Consider the following 18,660-nt stretch of genomic DNA (forward strand, 5'->3'; position numbering starts at 1 on the left):
CCTTAGTCTCCCAAGTAGCTGGGATTACAGGCATGTGCCACCATGCCTAGGCAAAATCTAAAACTTTTCAAATGCTGGCATGATGCCACAGTGGAAATTTCCATACCTGGCCTCTTGTTGTGGGACACAGTTACAATGCAGGTACACTAAAATATTGCTAAAAATTACCTTCACCCTATGTTTGTAAGAAATATGTGAAACATAAATAAATTTTGTATTTAGACTTGGGACATATTCCCCAATACATCTCATTATATAAATGCAAATAGTCCAAAATCTGAAAAAAAAATCAAAATTCAAACACTTTTGATCCCAAGCAGCTTGGATAAGGAATGTTAAGTTTGTAAAATATCTTTACCCGTTCTTTTCATATTAAAACTTTTCTTGACTTTAATGCAACTTTTTGCACGCTGAGAACACAGTAAGATTGATCTAGTTGGTATGAGTCATTTACTGGCACCTCATCCATTACTATTAATTCACTAGATAAAACTGGGAAGAAGAAATCCATGATTTGATTTTGTCTCCATATGTTGGAATCGATCTATTTCTGACAGGTTATATCCAGACATAAATGTTATAGATTAACTAAGCTAACCCCCAATACAATAGAAAGGAAAAAATTCCTCATCATACTGGTGTATTTTGATACTTTCCCTCATCAAAAAAATAAAATAAAATAAACCCCACGTAGTTATTATAAGTTGACTGACTTTTTCCCTAAGTATCTCTTCACATTCATATTTACTTAATATGTATATATATTTTCCCAGTTGTACACTCATGCCACAACAGATCTTTTACAAGGAACATTAATCTAGGCTATTAAAATGTAGTTCTGCATGCTAAAAATGAGTACAGTTCCCTATCAAATGAAATAAGAGTTTGTCCATTTTCTGGGGCTTCTGAAGAATTTGGCAGACTGCATGCCTGGGAAGCCACTGCAGGAATTAGATGAAATCTTCAAGATACTCTTTATTTCTCTATTAACATCTTGCTGCTATTATGTCCACAAATCAAAGCATAGGACTTCATAAGGTTCATTGAAAATCTTATAAAGCATCATAATAACAATGATGGTATTTTTAACTACTAACCCGTGGTGAACTGGGCAGTTTGCTAAGCATCACACCTAGCAACGTTTCGAGTTGGAACTACTCTAACAGGAACTGAGAGTGAGACATTTCTTATGACCAGTAAAAAGTGAAATCAAGGTTAACAGTCAGATTACAGAGTTTAATCTCTAAGTCTTCATGATGCCATATTATCAGTTAGTATTTATTAAGCTATTACGATATGCTAGGTCTCTTCTATAACTTACATGCACTTAACTCATTCAATCCTTATTATAACTTTATGTAGACAGGTGGTGTTATTTTTTAAAAATTTTCATTAGTGCATTAGAATTATACATAATATTGGGATTCATTTGGACATAATTATACAAGAATGGAATATGACTTGCTCCAATTCAGTCATCAGTACTTCCCCTTTCCCTTCTCTCCTCCCTCCCCCTGTAGCCTTTCCTCTATTGATCTTTCTTCTATTAATTTATATTTTTATAAGTTTAGTGCATTATGGATATAAATGAAGGTGAAATCACTGCGGAATATTCATATTTGTACATGGAAGAGTTAAGTCAGATTCATTCCACTGTTCTTCCTTTTTCCCAACCCTCCTACCTCCTCCTTATGTTTTTCCTCTATTCCACTGGTATCTCTTCTATTTTCATGAGACCCACCTCTTTTCCTTATTTTGGTCTAGCTTCTGCCTATAAGAGAAAGTATTCAACCCTTGACACTCTGGGTTTGGCTCATTTCATTTAACAAGATGTTCTCTGTTCTATCTATTTACCATCAAATTGCCATCAGTTCATTTTTCTTTATGGCTGAGAAAAATTTCATTGTGTATATAGGTCACATTTTTTTTATTCATTCATGTGCTGACCGGAGCTTGGGCTGGTTCCATAGCTTGGCTATTGTGAATTGCATTTCTATAAATATTGGCATGGTTATATTCATTTATTTTAGATCTTTTGGATATACACTAAGGAGTGGGATTGCTGGGTCATATGATAATTTCATTCTTAGTTTTTTGAGGAATTTCCATACTGCTTTCCGGAGTGGTCACACTAATTTGCAGTGCCAACAACAATATATGAGTGTACCTCTTCTCCTATATCCTTGCCAACATTTGTTATTTGATAGTACTTTTATTCTTGATGATTGCCACTCTAACTAAAAGGAGATGAAATCTCAATGTGGTTTTAATTTCATTCCCTCATTTCTAAAGCTGTTGAGCATTTTTCTATCTATTTCTTAGCCACTTGTGTTTCCCTCTTTTGAGAAGCAACTCTTTACTGTTTTTTGATGGGAGTTTTTAGTGTTTTTTTGTAGTACGTTATATATTCTGAATATTAATCCCTTGTTTAAGCAAGCAGTTGGCAAATCTCTTCTATTCTGTAGGCTCTCTCTTCATGTTTTTGTGTCCTTTGTTGTGCAGAAGCTTTTTAATTTGATGCCATCCCACTTAGTGATTCTTGGTTTTATTTCTCGCACTTTAGGAGTCTTGTTAATGAATTCGGTGCCTGGGTCAAAATGTTGGTGTGTTGAGCCTACCTTTTCTTCTAGCAGTTGCATAGTTTCTGGTCTAATTCTTAGATCTTTATTCACTGTGAGTTGACGTTTGTGCAAAGTGAGAGAGAGAGGTCAAGTTTCATTCTTCTACATATGAATATCCAGTTTTCCTAGCACCATTTGTTCAAAAGGTTATCTTTTCTCCACATACGTTTTTGGCTCCTTTGTCAAGTATCAGATAACTATAAGTATATGGGAATGTCTCTCTTCTATCCTAATCCATTAGTCTTCATGTCTGTGTTGGTGCCAATTCCCATAGCTCTGTAGTATAATTTGATGTCTATACCATGATGACTTCAGCATCGCTCTCCTTACTTCGACTATTCTGGGTCTCTTTTTCTTTCAAATGAATTTTAGAACTGTTTTTTTCTAGTTCTATGAATAATTTCATTGGTATTTTGATGGGGATTGCCTTGAATCTGGATAACACTTTGTTAGAAGGGCCATTTTTATAATATGAATTCTACTTATCCAAAAAGGGGGACCTTTCAGTCTTTTAAGGTCATCTTCAAATTCTTTCTTCAGTGTTCTATAGTTGTCATCGCAGAGGTCTTTCATTTCTAGGAATAGTTAGATTTATTCCTAAGTATGTGTGTTCTGCTTTTGTTTTGTTTTGAGATTATTGTACATGTAATTGTTTTTCTAGTTTCTTCTTCAGCAAATTTATTACTAGAGTATAAGAAAGCAATTAATCTATGTATGTTGATCCCCCTACATTGCTGAATTCATTTGTCAGATCTAGAAGTCTTCTTGTGGATTTTTGGGGTCTTCTAAATATAGGATCATGTCATCAGCAGGGATAATATGACTTCCTGTTTTCCTATTCATATCCCTTTAATTTCCTTTTCTTGCCTGATTTCTCTGGCTAGAGTTTCAAGAACTATGCTAAATGGAATTGGTGAGAGTGGACATCCTTGTTTTGTTCCTGTTTTTGAGAAAATACTGTCAGCTTTTCTTCATTCAGTATGATGTTGTCCTTGTGTTTGTCATAGATAGACCTTGTCATGTTGAGATAAGTTCCTTCTGTCTCTAGTTTCTCTAGTGTTTTAAACAGGAATTGGTGCTTGATGTTGTCAAATGCTTATTCTGCATCTATCGCAATAATCATGTGATTCTTATCATTTATTCTATGTATTGGATTACATTTATTGATTTGCACATGTTGAACAAACCTTGCATTCCTGGAGTGAAACCCAGTTGATCATGGTGCACTGTATTTTTTTATGTGTTTTTGAATGTGGTTTGTTAACATTTTATTAAGAATGAGGCAGACATCATTGCCCTATGTACATGTATGACTACATGAATGGTATGAATGTACATCATGTGCAACCATGGAAACAAATGATGTACCCCATTTGTGTACGATGAATCAAAATGTAGTCTGTAAAAAAATTTAAAAATAAATAAATAATTTAAAAAAATTTTTTGCAACTAACTTCATCAAGAATATTGACCTGAAATTTTCTTTCTTTGATATACCTTTATCTGATTTTGGTATCAGGGTAATACTGACTTCATAGAATGAATTTAGGAGTTTTCTTTCTTTTTCTTTTTCATGGAATAATTTGAAGAGGATTACATTAGTTCTTCTTTAAAAGTCTGCTAGAACTTGGATGAAAATTAATCTGATCCTGGGCTTTTAATAATTGCTTCAGTTTCATTGCTTGATATTGGTATGTTTAAGTTTTCTGTATCCTCATGGTTCAATTTGGGTAGGTCAGCTGTGTCCAGAAAATTGTCAATATCTTTGAGACTTTGTCTTGGAGTATAAATTTTCAAAATAAATTTTAATTATTTTTGGATTAGCATTAGTGGTGATAACTCCCTTTTCTAATTTTTTTTTCATTTGAGTCTTCTTTATCTTTTCTTTTGCTTAGTTTTACTAAGGATTTATCAATCTTGTTTATTTTTTGAAAGAACCAACTATTTCATTGGTCCTATGCATTGTTTTTTAAAAGTTTCAATTTCATTAATTTTGACTCTGATTTTAATTATTATGATCTTGTCTTCTACTGATTTTGACATTACGTTGTTTTTCCTTTTCTAGGAATTTGTAGTGTAATATTAGATTATTTATTTGGAATTTTTCTATTTTTTATTTTAATATTGGAACTCAGGGCTATAAATTTTCTTCTTAGAACTGACTTTGCACTATCCCAGACATTTGATATGTTACATCTATATTCTCATTTTTCTAAGAACCTGTTATTTCTCCCCTGGTTTATTCTTCAATTCATTTCTTAATTTTAAAAAATATGTCATTTACTCTCCAGGTATTAAAATGCTTTGTTCTTTATGTTGTCATTGATTTCAAATTTCATTACATTTTGATCTGATATGATGCAAAAAATTATCTCTATTTTGGATATTTGCTAAGATATATTTTTTTGTCCTAAAATATAATCTATCTTAGAGCAAGTTCCGTGTACTTCTGAGAAGAAAGTGAATTCGATTGTCAATGTATGAAATATTCTATAGATGTTTGTTAGATCCATTTAATAGTATTTTTAGAACTGAAGAGTCCTTTCTTATTTCATGTCAGGATAACCCATCAGTGGAGAAGAGGTATGTTGAAATCATAGTATTTAGTATTATAGTATTCTGGTCTATTTGATTCTTTATGTTGAGAAGAGTTTCTTTTATGTGCATAAATGCATCATTGTTTGGGGCATGCTATTTAAAATCATTATGATTCTTGGATGTTTCCCTTAACCAGTAGGAAGTGTCTTTCTTTGTCTCTTGATTAATTTTGACTTGAAATTTACTTTCTCTGATATTGAGTAGTTACTCCCTCTTGCTTTTCATTTACATTTACATGTTAGATCTTTTTCTATCCACAGACCTTCAGTCTGTAGATATCTTTGCCTATGAGTCTCTTGTAAATAGCATATGATTTGTTCTTATTTTTTTAATCTAATCTGCCAATCCATGTCTTTTGATTGAAGAGCTTGGACCAGTTTCATTCAGTATTATACAGAAATGATTTATTTCCTGCCATTTTGATTTATTTCTAATGCTTAATTGAGACTTGATTCTCCTTTGACTATTCTTCTAGTGCATTTCATTCCTATATAGTTTTCATTATTTTTCATTTCTTCTGCATGAAATACTTCAGTATGTTTTGTAAGCAGGTTTAGTGGTTATGAATCCTTTTAGTTTCTATTTCTTATAGAAGGTTTATATCTCCTTTTCAATTCTAAAGGACATTTTTGTTGAATATAGTAATCTTGGTTGGCACCCGCTTTCTTTCAGGACTTGGTATATATTATTCCAGGATCTCCTGGCTTTTAGGATATGGGTCAAGATATCAATTGAAATTCAAATTGATTTATCTTTACATATGACCTGCCATTTTTCCTCATGCATTTTATAAAATTATATCCTTATCCTGTATATTTTCCTTTAATGGGTCTTGGAGAGGATATGTTTTGAAATTGTCTATTAGGGGTTCCGTATGGATCTTGTGTTTGAAGTTCTATCTTGTTCCTAAGATTTGAAAATTTTTCTAAATTTATTTCATTGAAAAGATTTTGCTTTCCTTTAGTTTGTACATGAAGCCTTCTCACACCCCAATAAGTCTTAAATTTGGTCTCTTAATATTATTGTACATTTTTTGAATATTCTGGCCATGCTCCCTTAATGCTTTTTCTTTATCGTCAACACTATATTCAAGATTATGTACTCTGTTTTCAGTCTCTGGAAATCTAATCTATTGGTGATACTTTCCACTAAATTTTTAATTTTATTTATTGAGTCATTTCAGGATTTCAATTTTATTCTTTTTCAGAATCTCTTTTTATTGAAGTGATCTTCCTGTATTTTTAAAGTTCATTCCTTATGTATTCCTTTAGTTTATTGAACACTTTAACTTTGAACTTTCTAGATTTTTTCTCTGACAATTCCTCCACTGTACTGTCAATTAAATCAGTTGTTGGAAGGTTATGGGCTGTTTGGAGTGTTTTATTCCATTGCTTTTTCATACTGCTTGTATGTCTACCCATCTGTTCGGATGATTATTACTTCTTCTATTCTGTGAGGTGCTATTTTTATTTACTTTTTTAGTTGTGAATGGACACAATACCCTTATTACTTATTTTTATATGATGCTGAGGATTGAACCTAGTAGTTCACATGTGTTAGGTAAGCATTCTACCTCTGAACTACAACCTCAGCCCTGCAAGGAACTATTTACTGAGCTTCTTTCTGTTAAGGGTCCTGGACGGGGTGAATATCCAGGTATTGATACTTTCACTTAGTATGTGTCATCTTCTGATCCCAGTATCAGCACTACTTTAAGAGAAGATATGAAAACATTTTTACTAGAATCACTTCAGAGCAAAGCCACATATTAATCAACCTTAGGAAAAAAATAGAATTTGTTGATAGGATTCTTCACAATTCCTCTATTCTAGCTACACAACTTATAGTAATATTCTGGAATAGGTTGAAAAATTAGCTATTAAAGTTGGTAAAATTCTATAACATTATATACAGGTTGAAAGGGGAGAAGAGAAAAATTGGGCAAGAGAAGGAAAAAAAGAAACGAAATGACAGAAAATAATAATACATATCATTGTTCAAAGGCGAAAAGAGATGGATAGGGAGGGTTTGAGGTATTGACAGGAAATGTTATCGGGGGGAAAAAGGGGTAACAGGAGCAAGGGCAAACCCAAGCTAGGAAAATATGGACTAATTCTAATTAATGCTTTAAAACACTAGAAGAAATACACTCAAATGTGTTGAGGGCTGTTTTAGTACTATTTTCATCACTATGAGATAATCTGACAAGAACAATTAAAGAAGGAAAAGTTTATTTTGGCTCATGGTTTTAGAGGTTCAGTTCATGGTCAGTTGATTCCATAGATCTCTGCCCAAGAGGAGACAGAACATCATGTCAGAAGGACATAAAGAAGAAAGCTTCTCAGAACATGGCAATCAGAAAGCAGAGAAAGAGAACTCTGCTCAGTAGGGACAAAATATAACCTCAAAGTCACCCCCAGTGACTTCCCTCCTTGAGTCACACCTGATCTGCCTATAGTCATAGCCCAATTAATCCATATAATTGGATTATTCTAGTGATTATGTTAAGACTTTCAATTTATTTCACCACTGAAGATTCTTGCATTGTCTCACCCAAGTTTTTGTGGGACACCTCATATCTAAATCATAAGAGGGGAACGATGTTGAAGTAGGGTAGCAACTATTGAATTAAAATTAAGAGTAATGTATCTGTGATCAAAGATTGTATTAGAGCCATTGATGGTAAACCATACTATCATGGAGAAAATTCTTACTGAGTCTTCCTGGTTTGGATTTCATCTGGATTGTGGACCTTTAGAAGATGTCCATCACTCTTGTCTTCAGCTTTGGATTCCCCCAGAGGTTTTGAGGCATACAAGCCACTCCCCTGGCTGCTAAGGATTTTCCACTAGTTGGTTCTCAGTTCTCATTTGTCAGCCCAGGATCTGGAGACTTGATGCTCAGTGTGTGCTTTGCTGCATTTATTGGCTCTTTCTATTGTGTGCATGAGTACAGGATGCAGGGATCAAGACTGTCACTGTGACTGCACAGGTCACTGCACACTCACACCTTCACAGGTTCTCTTGGAAGTGGCATAGACCCTGGTGGCTATCTACAAGCATGAGACCTGTGGTTGTGAGTTCTCCATGAGTGGTCTGTGGTACAGAAGTGTCCCCCCTGACCAATGCACATCTCCAGGGCACTGCCCCTGGAGACTCAGCTGGTTCACCTGGTTCAAGTTGCCACTTCAAGAGGTTTTGAACTGCAGGAGCTGTTCCCTCAACTAACTGGGACAGAGATGGCTCTCCTGACTGTGTCCAAACTCCCACCAGGTACAGCCATGAAAAACAGATACTGCCCCTTCTCCTGCACAGGTCAGAGATATGCACCTGAACTCTCAGGCACTCTCACTCCTATCACTGTGAATCGTGGGCATCCACTCCTGTGTTTCCTATGGAAACTGCAGATTGCTGGGTTGGGTTAGTACTTCCCAGCAGTGACCAACCCTCAGGTCTTCTGCTCCACCCTACTCCCCTTGTCTGTGGTGACCGTGGGGGCATTTTAGCAACTTTCTGGTAGGAGTGATCCCCCAACAAGTTCCTTCTAGTTCGGTAATAGAGACATCCAGCTGCAGTGGTACTGTTTCTGGTATCATTTGTTGATATCTGAAGGTAGGGAGATGCCATGTTGATTTAATTTCTTCTAGAGAGACAGGACAGCTACAGACTCCATGAAATGGCTGTCATACCTCAAAAGGCCTTCAGTCCACAATTTGGGTTAGATTACTTGACCTCCTTCACTAACTCTGCTGTTCCTGTTACATTTTAATTTGATCTGCTTTTCTTTCCAGCTTAGGTGCTTTTCCTCTCCCTCTGGCCCTCTCTGTTGCCCTTCCTGCCTACCCCAACACTGGTCTGGGTTCAAGATTAAAGAACTCTGCCCCAATTTTCTGCTCTGGTAACTATACTTCAAATCTCTCCAAGTCTCAGACTTATATTGGGTCTTAGAGCATTTATCTGTCATTCATCTGTTCATTCATCTGCTCCTTCACTGCCTCTTTCTTGGGTTGTGGAGAGATTGGGTAGACACTGCTTAGCTCTGCTCCGTCTTTAGGTCTCCTGGGTAGTAGTATTTCCATTTTATAGATGAGGAAACAAAGGTAAATACAGTTTGAGTAACTTGATCAAAGCCATACACTTAATGTAACTAACAAAGAGCGTAGAGGGGTATGTTCTTTGTCTCCCAAATCTAAAGAATAAAATCCATGACATAGGGTGAGAGATAAGCAGCAGGATTTATTAGAGTTATGAAAGAAAGAAAGAAAGAAAGAAAGAAAGAAAGAAAGAAAGAAAGAAAGAAAGAAAGAAAGAAAGACAAAAAGAAAGAAATTGATCCTGAAGAGGGAGGGTCCCAAGAGAGGGATGTCAATAGGTGTCTTTTGTCTAGAGATTTTTATGATTAGTCCTTATAGGTGATTGAAGAGATGATCTGGAAGTATAGGATTCATAAAGGGACCAATCAACTGTCTCTATTTTGCCTTCTTCAGCAAATATGGAGAAAAGTTATTTCCAAGACTTTATTAATGCAAGGGTGAGGGTGAGGGTTTGTTGGTGCAAGAGAAATTACTTTAGAGAGCATTTTGTGGTTGATCCTTGCTAGGGGCTGTTAGAGAACTATTCTTGTGGCTAGGAACAGCTGTAATCAGAATCTTGATTTCCCAAGTCTCTCTTCCTCCTTTTCTTCTGCTTATGAGTTGTCTGCCTTCCTGTATCACTAGTAAACTCTTATTTGGGAAGTTATTTATTCATTCTGGGAGGAGAAAGAGTCCACAATGAGGGTGGTGGGAGTTTTAGTTCCCCGCTACCACAAATTAGTCAGTTGAGTTCCCCACATTTGGAGAAATCACAGGGATCAGTCGGCACATCTGGATTGTCTTGCCCTAGGAAAACTACCTTCTTTATCATACTATCTCCCCTGCCAACTAAGTATTGATTTTGGAATTTAAATTCAAAGAGCATTCTGGCTCTTGCATCCCCAAATTAATCACTTGTTATACTACCTGGAGTTTTCTAAATTCCATGCTACTTGACTCAACCAGCTCCTTTAAGCCAACAAGAACATACATTGTCATGTAATTGATTTTGTGCCTGTATTTTCTTCAAACCAACAGGCTGTGTTTCATCAGTCTCCACATACTGGAATATAAAAATGTAAAAACACAAACCTGAGGTTTTTCAAGGAGTCTTATCTTAAACTTAGAGCAATGAGTAGTTCAGGGGAGATGTTGACATTTGCCCCATGAAACTCCTTTAATGAAATGACCTGACTGAACCTCAATTAGCACTTTTAAGCCTCCTTCCCAGTTCTAGGCCAACTTGACCATCAGGAGAAAGTATTCATGCCTAAAAGAAGATGAAAACCATGATCACATGTTGCTCAAGCCATGGAAGTAGCCCTAGTATTGTCACATGAAATGATTTTCATGATCAAAACTATTACCTACATAAATCTTCCAAACCAACAAGTCAAACACATATTGAATCACTCTGTTTAATCATGTACCTCTCCCTCCTGTGATGTTCTTACTTAACTCTTTCTTCCTTCAAGATTCCTTGCTAAGGTTTGCACAGTACTGCTGAGAAGTAGCAGCACTGCTATTTTGATACTTGGGTGATTTCATAATATTCTTTTTCCAATAATTCACATGTACTTTCATATTTATAAATGTTAATACAATTCCTAGAAGATAAAGTGTGCATAGGAAACAACCCAGTTGATCAAGAAACTTTCCTTTTCTTAAAGCTTTTAATCAGAACTTCTGTTTTTATTTCATTTTTTTAAGCAAACAACTTTTATTTTCTACATTTCTTGCTCATAATTCCCTTAACTATGAAAGAATTTTTTGAAGTGTTTTTGCATAATTCAAACTGAATAGAGTGCACAGAAACTGGCATTATTGGGGTGTGCATATTAATTATTCATATGCAAATTTAGGATCATGGGACCCGACACCACTTGAATATATAAAAGCTTTGCTGTCTTCTCTAAAGTACTATATTTCTGGTGCTCTTGTTTTACTATTTCTTTGTATGACATTTTCCAGTTCACCCAAACAAATGTTAATCATATTAATATCTTAACTTTTGCATCAGCTAAAACAATTAAGAAAGTGAGGAGACAGAAATTATTAATATAAAACAATTATGTTTTATGGCTCCTTTCAGTCCCCAGAAACAGCAATATATGCCTTTTGGATGATTTCCTTTATGAGCTGTATGTTTTAAGTATTTCACCTCAAGGTCTATGATTCTCTTACTTGAGCATTTTCTATTTATACCCATTGATTTTCCCCTAAAGCAATATTTAAAGAAACATAATTCCAAACTAAAGATGCAATAGGGGTCCCTTGATTATGATCTCCAACCCAACAATCCTCATCTCTATAGTGTGACTCTCACCGTTGGAGAAAAGGGAATTGAGGTAAAGACAGAGGAGTAATCATTAAAAGCAGTCATCTCAGGATAAGTCATATTCCAAATTGCAAAAGCACTTTCTGAAACAAATGTAGAGGTGAAGCTCGACTTAAACTTTGGAATTGGCACAATGTCTTAGTCTTAACAGGTTGTAGTAGATCACTAATCCCTGAGGTAGGGAATGATACCGGGAGGTGATTAGACTGGTAGCCCCAAAGGCTGACATGACAAGAATCAAATTGAAGTCAAGGGTTGACAGAAAGGAAACAAATGATAAGAATATCAGTTGTGTGTGGATCTTTTACTTCAAGAAGATGCCCTTATAAAAATGCTACCATCGTTCTGGGCTAATATCTGGGTTTTCGATTCACCTCTGGCTGGACCTCTATGGGATTGGAAATTGAAGAAACTTGGCCTTTGACAGAAATACTGTTGTCATTCCACTTTGTGCTCTGGTTTCTTATCTTCTTAGGTGCCCTTGCCCACTGCTGAAGCCTATAGTCACTTTTGTTTTCTTTTATCACCCTCTGCTATCACTCCAAACCAAAACAAATGAAACCAAAAAAACCAAAAACTTATTCTTAGACATTTCATGTAAAAATGAAATTGAAAGTACCACATCCCCAGAACATTTTCATTGAAAAAAAAAAATCTGATCTGCCAGAATTCCAAGAAGCATCAAGCATAAGAAAGACACATGCTTTACTCAAATTGAAACTACCTGACTGCTTCACCTGAGGTAGATAATCACCCACTCTTGAGGTCTGTTTGTTAAAAAAAAAAAAAAAAAAATTACTCTTGTTAATAAGACATACTGGGATTAGAATCTGTATCTCTGGAATTTTAAGAGCTAAATGTAATGAGATTTCACATAAAGATGATACCATTGGATGTGGAAATCAAATATATTAGATAAAGGAAAGGTCATCAGGAAGCTACATATAAAAAAATGAAATCATCTAAGCATAAAATATCATCCTATCTTGTCTTTTAACTGGTACTTCTTCATCTAACACTGGAAGTTTGTTCACACCTAAGAGGGCATCTTTTCAGTGGCATTAGTGCCTATCCCAGGTCTTTTTTACTTGAGTTAGACTTCTTCAAGCATCCTCACATGGACCTCCTTGACCTTGTCAGAAGGTCAGCAAACAACTTGAGAATATAACAGAAAAAAATTTAGTTGGAGTGAGTAATTGAAAGCAGCCTGAGGGGGTCAACATTGTCCAGCTGGGCTTGTTTCTCATTCCTGCTCTTGATTCTTCTGCCAATATTGATTTTCTGGAATCTGGAGATGCCAGGATCTGGAATTCCTGGTTCATTTTGGTTTCCAGTTACTTCCTTCCCAACATAGCCAGTTTTTGTTTGTTTTTTTTTTTTTTTAAAGAAGCTTTGATGCAAATTTTCTCAATCATCATTTTTTAAATTTTTTAATTTGTTCTAATTAATTATACGTGACAGTAGAATGCATTTTGACACATTGTACACAAATGGAGCACAAATTCTCTTTCTGCTGGCTGTACATGGTGCAGAGTCACCTGAGTAGTGTAATCATACATGTATATAGGGTAATAATGTCTGTGTCTGTAGATGTTCAGAGAAGGGTTTTCTGAGGGTGAGGACGAAGGATGCCTACCCTTCTTAGCCTTACCCAGCGTGCTTACCCAGGCATTGGAGATTGAGCTCTGAAGGCACGGATCTAATTTTATTTAGGGTTGCACAGGACATATATAGACAAATTATTCAATCAGGTTAACACGCTTGTTAAGGTATAACAGAGTCAGCCTATAGGTGAACTATATATCATCAAGGGTCCAGGTAGGGTGAACAAACCAAGCATGCCTAAGCAATTCTGCCCAGCAACAGGTCTGAGACAAAGGACTGGGGGAATGGCAAGCTCCAGCACACAGCATGAGGCAAGGCAGCACGGCGAGCTCACATCACAGCTTTCTGTGATGCATGTCAGAACGAGGCCTCCCCTCAGTTCAAACTCAGCCTCAACAGCTGCAAAGACCTTCATTCCATGGCGAGTCTTTACCATTACCTCAGTTTCTCTGTTCAGACTGTTTGGCTTACTTAGACCATGGTGTCAGTGACTGCTGTCAGATAAGCTTGAGGAATGTTCCCTATATGTGTCATTTCCACAGTCCTTCCCACCCCGACCACTGTGGAAAGCAGTATGGAGATTCCTCAGAAAACGAAATGGAACCACCATTTGACCCAGCTATCCCACTCCTCTATTTATACCCAAAGGACTTAAAATCAGCAACTACAGTGATGCAGCCACATCAATGCTTATAGCAACTCAATTCACAATACCTAAACTATGGAACCAACCTAAATATCCTTCAACAGGTGAATGGATAAAGAAAATGTGGTATATATACACAATGTAATATTTCTCAGCCTTAAAGAGGAATGAAATTATGGCATTTGCAGGTAAATCATCAATTTTTATTTTGTATTTCTGAGTAGTTTCTGCCTATTTCCTTTTTTTTATGAATGCCTCTGTTTTTTTTTTTTAACATATTTTTTAGTTGTAGGTGGACACAATACCTTTGTTTTATTTCTATGTGGTGCTGAGGAACAAACCCAGGGCCTCGTGAGTGCAGATGGGCGCTCTACCACTGAGCCACAACCCTAATTCCTACCTCTGTTTTTTGAGCCCTTGGTAGCATAAATTTCCTTAGCTGATTTATTTTTCCCTACTACTTTCCAAAATTGATGTAATGCTTCCCCAATTAGAACAATTACTTCATAAAATCCTGAAAAATCCTCTAAGATTTCAAATATTCTGTTCTTCCACTTTAAATTTCTGTTTTTTTTTCTCTCCCCTTTCTTTAGAATGAGTAAGTATTCCTCAAGGATTGTCTACCCATACAATTTTCTCATTTATATGGCTCCTCACTGAAACTACAATCTGGCTCTGTCCTCTACTGTGCTTTGAATTGTGTATTATTTTATATATTTGGGTTTTGTTTTCCCAATCACACTGTTAGTTAAAGAAAATCTGCTTTAAAACCTGAAACTAATGGTGTAGCTTTCCCAACTCCAAAGAGAACACTGAACCACGAGGTCAGCTTTCACATAATGTTCTTTTAATTCCATTCAATAGTAAGGGCTCAAAAATACTTTTTGATTTTATTACAAACAAAAATGAGTCTTAATACTGTATAAAAGTACATCAACTTTGGGGCTCCTATAAGGAACTATGAACCAACAACAACAACAACAACAAAAAAAGCATCAAACAAACAAACAAAATCCCAAAAAACGAAGAGAAGCAGAAGAACTACTCTATCTTTTTTATAACATTTTAGGGTTCAATTTGTTTTAATTTAACATACATGTATTTAAATAATTGAATTATAGACATTATGTTGCCCAGAAATGACTGAGATTAGTAAGTTTGAACTTATAAGGAGAATAAAGTCTAAAGGAAAAAGAATGACTACATAAAACCAGAATGATATTGATTTTATAACAGGCACAAGTGGTGACTATATAAACACATGAGAAAAAGACATTTTTTTCAAGATGGGCAGATGAGTGACTTACAAGACATCAGTTGTGACTTGGCTTTGAAGTGTGGACAGAGGATTGAGGAATGAGATGGAAGACCACTACAGAGGGAAGGCCCTTCTTGTTGAGGATAGGGAATTGGGAATAGCAAAAATTAAGACATGGAAAAATGTTTGAGTTTACAAATAAGGGAAATTTTTGGTTTTCTCTGGGTAAAGTGAACATACATACATCTTTACCTTTATTATCTCTTAAGGTTCCCTAAGTTGAGGTTAGACATTGAAAAGGTACAAACCCACAAGGATACAGGGAATGTAAGAAAAGACAGCAATATAGAAGCTGAATTGATAGAGTGGGAAAAAATAAAATCGGAGTCCTTGCTCTAGGAAAAAATAAGAAACAAGCTGATTCACACTCTAGAGAGAATTAAAAGCACAGAATTCCCTGAGGGATGATCTGAACACAGGAGCATTGAATTAAATTCTGCATAAGGAGCAGTGAGCTACCACAGATAGCCTCCCAGAGTCATTCCTCCAGGCCTCAGCCCTTCTCTCATCCAAACTGACCTGGACCCTGGAGGTCTGCCTTCTGGAACAACTGAACTAGAGATGCTCTGTGCTCCTGAACACCAGAGGAGAAAGTGAAGGGAACAACAATATAGTAAAGGATATTGATTGAAAGTTCAAAGTAAACCGTGACCTTCTCCATCCGCTTGCCCAGTTTAGTACCCAGATTGCTGGTGTCTTCCTCCTCAGCACGTGGAAGATAAGTGGAAGATTTCTCTTTAATTTATCAAGAAAAAAGTGCAATGACATTTAAAAATATTCCAGTGAAGTACAAAGTCATTTACCTTATGATTCTCAAAGTTTTCACACAGAAAGTTTCCAGTAAATTCCTTGGATATTAATTTCTTAAGAATGAATCAAGTTGAGCTTGGGGGCACATGCCTGTAATTGCAACAACTGAGAGGCTGATGCAGGAGGATCACAAGTTTGAGGGCAGCCTGAGCAATTTAGGGAGACCCTGTCTTAAAATAAAATATATAAAGGGCTGGAAATGTAGTGACATTGTACTATACTCCTGTGAGGTTCAATCCTAGTATTGAGGAGAGAGAGGAAAAAAGAAGAATTAAAAGCCAAGGGAGAACAACATTTTGAGGAACACCTCCAGCATAGAAGACAGACACCAATAAACAAGTTGAAAAAACAAAGAGATAATTGCAATTGCAAGAGAAGTAATGTAGAAAGTCAAATAAGCATAACAATAAATTTATCATTAATATGCTCATTTATACACAGAGTATTACAATAAAAAATAAATAATCCTTTGGTCTCCTAAGCACAATTATTTCAATGGTAGTGACACTCAATAATATCTTACTTTGTTTACTTACCAAGTGAATGAAGGGTAAATTATTTATCTCCCATTTTTATTGAATTATGGCCTGCTATGTACTTTCTTAAATATCCAGATATCAAACAATTGTTAAGGGTCTTATTTCATTCTAAGAGCTTCCTTCTAAAGCAAAACTTCAGCATTTTTCTGAACAATATCCTGAGGTCTCTGAAGTAGCTTCCCTACCATTTTCTTTATCTTGTTAGGAAGCCTTACTTCTTAGAAATCCTCTCTTTTTGATGATCATTACCTTCGACCTAACGTCACCTCCTGAATTATCTGTTAGATTTTCTTTACAATCTGATTTTCTATGGAATGTTCTAGAAGGAATACTGCAGGTTTAATATAACTAAGTTGTATATTTCCTCATGATGACTCAGAGCTCTCCTATTAGTAAATTGATAGGCAATATACATAATAGATCTCATTCTGATTCTTTCTTACTTTTCAAGAGAACTTAGAAATAAACCCAAATTTTCTTTCCTAAATGATTAGGCTGATTATAAATATATAAACCTTGACAATCTAAAATTTTGTCATGTTGACATTGACAGAGAATTCATCTTAGTAGATACTCAGTTGAATAATCTTGTCAAACTTATGTTTTTGTGGTGTGGATTAATCAAAGAATAAAAAATAATTTAATGTTTAGATTTCTTCCAAGCAAAATGATTATGCTATTCTAGTATTAAGTTGCCGGTCAACTGTCATGGCTTCAAGGTATACATGGAAAAATGTATTACTGTGTGAAGAGTTTGGCTTTGTTTCTAATATCAGTTTTATAGTACTCAAACACCCTAAGGCTTAGTAATCAGAATTTGATTTTTATAGACAAAACTTGAACAACTACTTTAACGGAAAGAATAAAAGTTTTTCACCTTGAATCTAAGATACTATCATTAATTTCTAAGACAATCGATTAAGAAACAATGAAAGAGGTAGAAAAAGTATTTTATTTTCATCATGTTTAAAGTCTGAAGATATTGTCTGAGTCTCATCAGAGGATCAGTTCCTACACTATTTCTCTTCAGGCATTGTGGATTTTAAGGTCAATTATAATAAACAATTGGAAAGTGAATTCAAATAAAAGCACACTATTCTCAGAAAGGATTTTGTTCCGTATAGTCCCCATTTGGGTATTTGCCTTCTTCTTGACATTTGGTGGATTTGTATTATTTTAATTTTTTTCCAGGAAGCAATACTGAAGAAAAGTATGGTTGGTATCACAATTCCAGCCGAGCATCATTCACTTCGATTCACTCCAGAACCAGACTCAATGTCTACAAGCAATGTCAACTGGAGAGCTGAACAATTAGCTACTGAATTTTGTCCCTGAAGCTACTCTTCTCCCACTTGTTTCTTAGTGTCATGATTATCAGAGCAATTACTTCTTTTCTAGTGTAGATGTCGCCCTATCTCAATCCCTGTGGCACAAATATTTAATAAAATGGTCTCAGGGTGGTAGAATTTCATTGCTGAGAAAACACAGCTTCTGATCTTAGTACTAAAATAAAGAAAGAAATTTTATGTATATCTATAATATCTTGCCTCAAAGCTACACAAGAGGAGTCTTAACAATTTCTGACAGAATATTTCAGGTTATGTCTCTGAATATATTTTCAGTAGAGGAGAGAGTAGCTTTGAATTTGTGTAGCAGTTACTCTGTGGAAAGAGGATTAACTCTCCCACACCCTAAATTTTGTTCAGATGTCAATACTGGTGATGCCCCAAATGCACCAACCAGATGTGAAAAGGTTTAGTATTTAGAGAGATTTCCTGGGAGGACAAAGTGACTCATATGCAGGTTCAAAACAATTTGAGAAAACAGGAAAAGGAGACTGGATTGGAATATGTACAGTGTTTAAAGCAGGTGAGCTGAACAGCCAGCAGGTGCTGCTGGGCCCTGTGTGGTTTGAACTGTAGTGCCCACAGCAGGAGCACTGGCTTTGTTTATTTGATTGACCAAACATCTAATAGGAAAGGAGATGTCTAGCTTAAAAACTTTAGCAAACTACAGTCAGCCCTTTGTTGTAATTTCCTTGTATCATTCCCTTCATAGTGAATACTTGGTATGCATATACCAATATATATATATATATATATATATATATACA

At 35.5% G+C, this 18,660-nt stretch overlaps 1 pseudogene; it reads right to left on the minus strand.

Annotated features, from left to right (window-relative positions):
- Positions 1–9,999: 9,999 nt before the first annotated feature.
- On the minus strand, positions 10,000–10,148 carry LOC124963805 (uncharacterized; annotated as a pseudogene).
- Positions 10,149–18,660: the final 8,512 nt, after the last annotated feature.

Source organism: Sciurus carolinensis, chromosome 13, assembly GCF_902686445.1.
Source record: "Sciurus carolinensis chromosome 13, mSciCar1.2, whole genome shotgun sequence".
NCBI classification, from domain to species: Eukaryota; Metazoa; Chordata; class Mammalia; order Rodentia; family Sciuridae; genus Sciurus; species Sciurus carolinensis.